The sequence below is a fragment of the Molossus molossus genome, unplaced genomic scaffold, assembly GCF_014108415.1.
Source record: "Molossus molossus isolate mMolMol1 unplaced genomic scaffold, mMolMol1.p scaffold_m16_p_15, whole genome shotgun sequence".
NCBI lineage: Eukaryota > Metazoa > Chordata > Mammalia > Chiroptera > Molossidae > Molossus > Molossus molossus.
Genome location: NW_023425350.1, coordinates 80,956,214 through 80,963,278, shown reverse-complemented (window position 1 = coordinate 80,963,278; position 7,065 = coordinate 80,956,214). Strand labels below are relative to the sequence as shown.

General features: G+C 44.3%; 1 pseudogene; it reads right to left on the bottom strand.

Annotated features, from left to right (window-relative positions):
• Window positions 1-290: 290 nt before the first annotated feature.
• On the bottom strand, window positions 291-5,533 carry LOC118630608 (annotated as a pseudogene).
• Between the last annotated feature and the right edge of the window lie 1,532 nt (window positions 5,534-7,065).

Here is a 7,065-nt window from a genome sequence, read left to right as displayed (position 1 = left end):
AACAGACAAAAATTAATCAATACATGTATAAGAAGGGAAAGAAGTAAATTTTCTGAAATCTAATTCTATGGTCTTTTGATTTTCTTCTTTTTTTAATTGATTTCTTAAAACAATTTCAAAAATTATTTATTTTGTAAGAGTGTACCCCTAGTCCAAAGTAACTATGTTTTAAAAATGTTTTAGCCAAAAAGTTTCCAAAAACCTTTTCAGTTCAATCTAGTAAAAGTGATATCTAGAAAATATTCCACATTATTAAGTCTGTCTTAAACAGTTCAGATTCTAAAGCATTCCTAAGGCACGGTGTTCTGGAAGACAATGTGCTTCTGCTGGGTTGCGGGATGGATGCAGTGTCTGTGGCTGGCTCCACATGAGCCCGACTGGCACTTTCTGCCTGGATGCTGTGGGGTTTGAGAGGAGAGCCACACATAGGCTCCCAGGGCTCTGTGGAACTCTGTGCGACACTGTACCAGCTGCTGGAACTTGGGCCTCTCCTCTGGATCTAGGGCCCAGCAACCAGCCATCACAGCAAATAGTTCATCAGGACAGTTGATAGGCTGGGCTATTCGGTAACTGTCTTTCAGGTATGCAGCCATCTCAAAGGGGTCTATGTCCACGTAGGGCATTTGGCCCAGAGTCCTGAGCTCCCACAGCATCACTCTGAAAGCCCACACATCACTAGCGCTGGAGAACTCATTATTAACCAGACTTTCCAGAGCCATCCATCGAACTGGTCTGTTCTCATTGTCCCCCAGACAGTGATAGTCCATGGGGAACAAGTCTCCGGAAAGAGCATTGTCTTAACCTGAAGTGTGTCATCAATGACACAGTTCCTAGCAGCCAGGTCTTTATGGATGACTTCCCTTCTGGCCAGATAGCTCATTCCACAGGCAATCTGAATAGCCATGTGTACCAAATCTTGTTGAGAAATTGCCTGAGGATTATTGGCCTCTACTAATTTGCACTGCCATAAAAACAATTTTAGATTCCCCTAATTCATGTAAGGCAGTATCACCATGGGCTTTTCTCCTTCTTCTATACACACATGGGTAATAGGAGGAAGATTTCTGTGATGAAGACCTTGAAGCTTACAACTTTCAGTGAGCATCATTGTCACCTGAATTTCAGATGCTTGATCTTTAACTGTTTTTACAAATACTTGTTTTTCTTTATTTGGATCTTTTTCATCTATTAAAATCTCATGGAAAAAACGCCCAAAAGTACCTTCTTGGAGTACATCTTTTAGAGTTATTCTCTCCCTGCATATTGCTATATCCTTCACCTTAGCTTTGGCCTCCAAAAAAAGGGACACTTCTCAGGTCGTTCTTCTCTATCGGCAGCTCTCAGATACTGAGTCCTTTGGGTAGATGGCTGGGACAGTCCTTGGGAACTGTTGCCGGCACTGATGTTGTCATCCAGTTCAATCCTTTCATACGATGAAGGTGCAAAACAACTAATACTATTGCTACGAGAAATAGCACTGCACAGCAAACCCCTGCTGATATAAAACACACGGGTAGACGTGGTTGGAGCTGCATGTACAGGATCATAAATAGTTCTGCTAGTGTTTTGGTCCAAGGCTGAAGTTTTAACTTCTTCAAGTTTTTTGTAGCACATTTTCCTTCGTTTAAAATATAAGACTGTAAAGGTTTTCGAAGAGTTGACTGTCAAGTTGAGCTGCATCGGCGTCATAGCCTCAGACTCCTGCCAGCCCAGGAAGGCTGCACCCCAGCACTGCACCCCAGCACTGCACCCTAGCACTGCACCCCAGCACTGACACAGTGCGCGCCGCCCGGGCGTGTCCGTCGCCGCAAAGTTGTCCACTTGGAATCCCGGCTTCTCTTCAACCTTGGACTTTGCCTGCCACGTGAGCGCAGAAAATGGGTCTCACTGGGTACTAACTGGTTAAGGATAGAGCCTAGTGACTACTAAGGTCATTTCTCACAGAATAAAGTTCTGCATGGAGACCGATGAGCCGGCGCGCCTCGTCCTCGCTCAGGAGCGGCGGCGGCGGCGGGGCGCTCAGGCCGCGGCCCCGGGAGGCGGCGGCCGCACCGTCCAGCACGTGGCCGCCGCCGCCAGGGAAGAGCCCGGCCGCCCGGCCCGCCGCCCGCCGCCGCCCCTCCCCGAGCCCCTCACAGCCCCTGGCGCCCCGCACGTGCAGCCGCCGCTTCAGACCGCCGAGCGCCGCTTCCTCTGCCGCACAATCCACGGCCGACTTTTTTTTTTTTAAGAGAGGAAGGGAAAGGGAGAGAGAGAGAAACATTGATAAGTTGTCTCTCATCTGTGCCCCAACCAGGGTTTGAACCTGCAACCTAGGTACGTGCCCTGATCTGGGATTGAATCTGCAAACTTGGTGTACAAGATGATGCTCCAACTGGCCAGGGCATCTTTTGATGTTCTTGAAGCTCCTCTGTGTTTTTATTATTTGTGATGTAGGCTCTGTTTAAAGGAAATTCCTGAATTAGTTTCCTCTTTTTGCTTTTTCACAATCATTGTGAAAATATGACTTCTGAATCTGCTAATTTTTTTGATTAAACCAATGACCAGGCCCAATGGTGCAAGTACTTAGATGAAAAATGAATATCATTTGCTTGACCAGGATCTAGATAAGAAAGGCTCCAAGAATTTTGAGGTGGTATGTAACAGCCCACATAACCCATCCTAACGGCGAGTTTTCTGTGACCAGTTGACTAAGAAAAAAACACAAACCAGCTTGGGCTTAGTCTGTGCTATGCTGGTGTCAGCTAGAAATGGACAGCCACAGCTCTGCGGCTTGAACGGAGGGTCCCCGAGAGATAACAGGGAAGGGACATCCTGGACACAACTGCCTGAATGGAGAGATGGTCTCTATTGGTTTACAGACAATAGTTAATGGCTTGGACTGATAGGGACATGGAAAATAACAGATTGGTGACAAGGAGGTCCGGACAGGGAGAACATGGATGGAAATCTTGGAATGGGCCCAAATAGTAAAGATATTTATATTCCGTGTGAATGCTCACCAAAGAGCAGAGGAGGACCCCTAACTTATCAGAACAAGATGCCCTGTCCTGCGGGTGTCAGCTAGCCTCTTTCCCCATCACTTTTGCCCAGTGCAGGTGGGGATGCAGGTAATACATTTAACAATTTTTACTTCTTCTTTTTTTAATCCTCACCTGTGGATATGTTTATTGATTCTATTTTTTAGAGAGAGGAAGGGAAGGAGAGAGAGAGAGAGAGAGAAACATTAATGTGAGAAAGAAACATCGATTGGTTGTCTCGCCTATGGAGTGCCCCAACCAGAGATTGAACCTGCAGTCTGGGTATGTGCCCTGATCAGGAATCAAAGCTGGGACCTTTCAGTGTGTGGGACTACGCTCCAGCCAACTGAGCCACACTGGTCAGGGCAAGTTGTACTTCCTCTTTTTTTTTTTAAATCACCTTTAAAAAAACCTTTTTTTATTTTTATTTTTATTTATTTTTTTATCCTCACCCTAGGACATTTTTCTATTTTTGTTCAGGTAGAGTGGGAGGGGGAGAGAGGAAGAGAGAGAGAAACATCGATGCGAAAGGGACACATCGAGTGGCTGCCACCCGCACGACCAACCAGGGCCAGGGACAAACTGCAACCGAGGTACATGCCCTTAGCGGGAACCGAACCCCGGTCTCTCGGGACCGCAGGCCGACGCTCTAACCGCTGAGCCAAACCGGCCAGGGCAAAAAAAAAAACCCCTTTTTTAAATTGATTTTTAGAGAGAGAGGAATGGAGAGGGAGAGAGAGAGATAGAAACATCGATGAGAGAGAACTCGATTCATCACCTCCAGCGTGCCCCTGATGGGATTTGGCCCACAACCTAGGCTTGTGCCCTGACCAGGAATCAAACCGGTGACCTCTTGGTGCATGGGTTAACACTGAACCACTGAGCCACATTGGCCAGGCTATCCTTCCTCTTGATGCAGGCATTCTAGGGGTCTGAGGACCTGAGTGTCCACCACCCACTGTTGGTTCTTGGCTTTGCTCGGGAAGGAATTAAATATAAGCCAGCACAGAGATGAAAGTGAAGGGGAGTTTAGTGAAACAGTGAGACAGAGAATGGGCTACTCCACAGGCAGAGCAGCCCCCATTTTAGCAGAATTTACTTCCTTCATTGAGGTTCATTCAATTGGGGTTGCAGGGTGGGGCCTTCTGTAAGGGGAAGGAATATTTGGGATCTTCCTGGGAAAGGGGTGGGGGCTTTGCAGAGCAGCCCCATCTGCCATGTTGTCTCCTTATATGTGTTCCATTCAGATCGTGGGGCAGGGCGTGTTGGTTAGCATGCTAATATACTGCAATGAGGGTATACTGAGGCTGGTCACCAAGTTGGATCAAGCTGGTTTCTGGTGGTGGGGGCGCTTACTTCATTGTTGACAGTTCCTGTAGCTTTCATTGATGGTAGCCATTTCACCACATACCATAACTGTCTCACAGGCTGGTGCTACTACTACGACTAATGCATGATGAATGTACCAAAAATAGGGGTTAGTGCTCCTCCCTAATACAGAACCTTGTGGGCAGGTTATTACAGGGGACTGTCATTAGACCATCAGAGCTCTTCATGCCCTTGAACCAACAGGTAGGTGATCTGGGGTGATTTATCTGGAGTATCAAGAGGAAAAGGGCTCCCCATACACAAAGAGGATAGGGAGCATGATGTCTGGAACACCTCTTAGTAACATGTAATGAAAGGCTACAGTGACCAATAAAGGTAGGACTGCTAAGAAACAAGACCTTTCAGCAAAGAAGGTTTGGGTCACTCCTCGTAATGACCTTCACCTGAACTGCTAACTGAGATGAAAAGAAACATTAAATGGATAGTGAAAAAGGAACTTATGGCTCTCAACTGTGGTCTTATGACCAGTTATGTAACAAGGGCTGTAGGGGTCATTATATTTTTTCTTATTTTTCTTCACCTTTATTTACTAAAATTTTTTTCTCTTCCTCCCTTCTATCATTTTATATGAGGAATGCTAGTGGTGATTAACTTTATAACTTGGTCTTTGGGTTACAGAATTAGGGAGACCAAGGTTTTGGCACTGTGAAATATGCCTTTTGGGATATTGATTTTAGGCTGGTTATTAAGAAACAAAAGACTCAGAAAGAAACTTTGACCCTCCTTTCCCTCCTTTTTACCTGCCTAAAGGAATTGAAATAGAAAAAAACCTGCTTAAAGAAAGGGAACATCACCTTAGCATCATAATAGTACAAACTAAATGTGGCCATAGGGAAGAAATCTAGTAAAGCCTGTTTTTATTAATTTGTCTATTTTTAAGATATCTTTATTGTTGAGTGTGTTACAGATATTGCTCCTTTTCTGCCTATTGACCCCCTCCTCCATCCCCCCCCCCACCCTGCCTTTCCCTACACTATTGTCTCTGTCCATTGGTTATGTATATCAGTTCTTTGGTTTATCACCGCGCCCCCTCCGCCTGGCCCCCGCCCCCCCCCTTTCCCTTTGAGGTTTGTCAGTCTAATAACAAATTTGTACTTCTTATTACCTTTACCTTTATCACCCATTTCCCCAACTGACCACCATCAAAATGTTCTCTGTGTGTATGAGTCTGTTTCTGTTCTGCTCGTTCATTTTGTTTATAGATCCAATTGTTGATAGATATGTGTTTATTGCCATTTTATTGTTCCTATTTTTTTTTTAGTTAATTTTTGTTACAGATGTTTATCCTTTTTCCCCCATTGACACCCTCCTCCTCGACCCTCCTCCCCGCAGAGTTCCCAGGTTTGTTGTCTATGTCCATGATTATGCATACATGCATATAACTTCTGTGGTTTATCTCCCCCACCCCCACCCCCTCTCCTGAGGTTTGTCAGTCTGTATCCTACTTCTCTGTCTCTGTGTCTATTTTGTTCATCAGTTGATTTTGTTCATTATATTCCACAATTAAGTGAGATCATGTGATATTTGTCTTTCTCTGCTTGGCTTGTTTCACTTAGGATGATACTTTCCAGGTCCCTCCATGTCGTCTCAAAGGATAAGAGATCTTTCTTTCTTACAGCTGCATAGTATTTCATTGTGTATATGTACCACAGCTTTTTTATCCACTCATTTACTGTTGGACACTTGGGCTGTTTCCAGATCTTAGCGATTGTAAACAGTGCTGCTGTGAACATAGGGTACATGTATTCTTTCTGATTGGTGTTTCAGGCTTCTTAGGGTATATTCCTAGAAGTGGGATCACTGGTCAAATGGCAGTTCAATTTTTTGAGGTAACACCATAGTGCTTTCCATAGTGGATGCACTAGTCTGCATTCCCACCAGCAGTGTACTAGGGACCCCTTTTCTCCACACCCTCGCCAGCACTTGTTTGATGATTTGTTGATGGCAGCCATTATGACAGGTGTGAAGTGATACCTCATTGTTGTTTTAATTTGCATCTCTTTGATGATTAGTGACATTGGGCATTTCTTCATATGTCTCTTGGCCATTTGTATGTCCTGTTTGGAGAGGTGTCTCTTTAGGTCCTCTGCCCATTTTTAAATTGGGTTCTTTGTCTTCCTTTTGTTGAGTTGTATGAGTACTCTATATATTTTAGAAATTAACTCCTTATCATATGTATCATTGGCAATTATGCTCTCTCATATAGTGGGTTCCCTTTCCACGTTGATGGTTGTTTCTTTTGCTGTGCAGAAGCTTTTTAGTTTGATATAGTCCCATGTGTTCATTTTTTCCTTTGTTTCTCTTGCCTTAAGTGTTATATCAGTGAAAATTCTGCTATGATGTCTGAAATTTTGTTGCCTATATTTTCTTCTAGGATTTTTATGGATTCATGAGTCACATTTAAATTTTATATCCACTGTGAATTTATTCTTGTGTATGGTATAAATTGGTGGTCTAGCTTCATTTTTGTGCGTGTAGCTGTCCAATTTTCCCAACATTATTTATTGAAGAGGCTGTCTTGACTCCACTGTATGCTCTTGCCACCTTTGTCAAATATTCATTGAACATATTGTCTTGGGTCAATTTCTGGATTCTCTGTTCTGTTCCATTGATCGATCTGCCTGTTCTTGTGCCAGTGCCAGGCTGTTTTGATTAC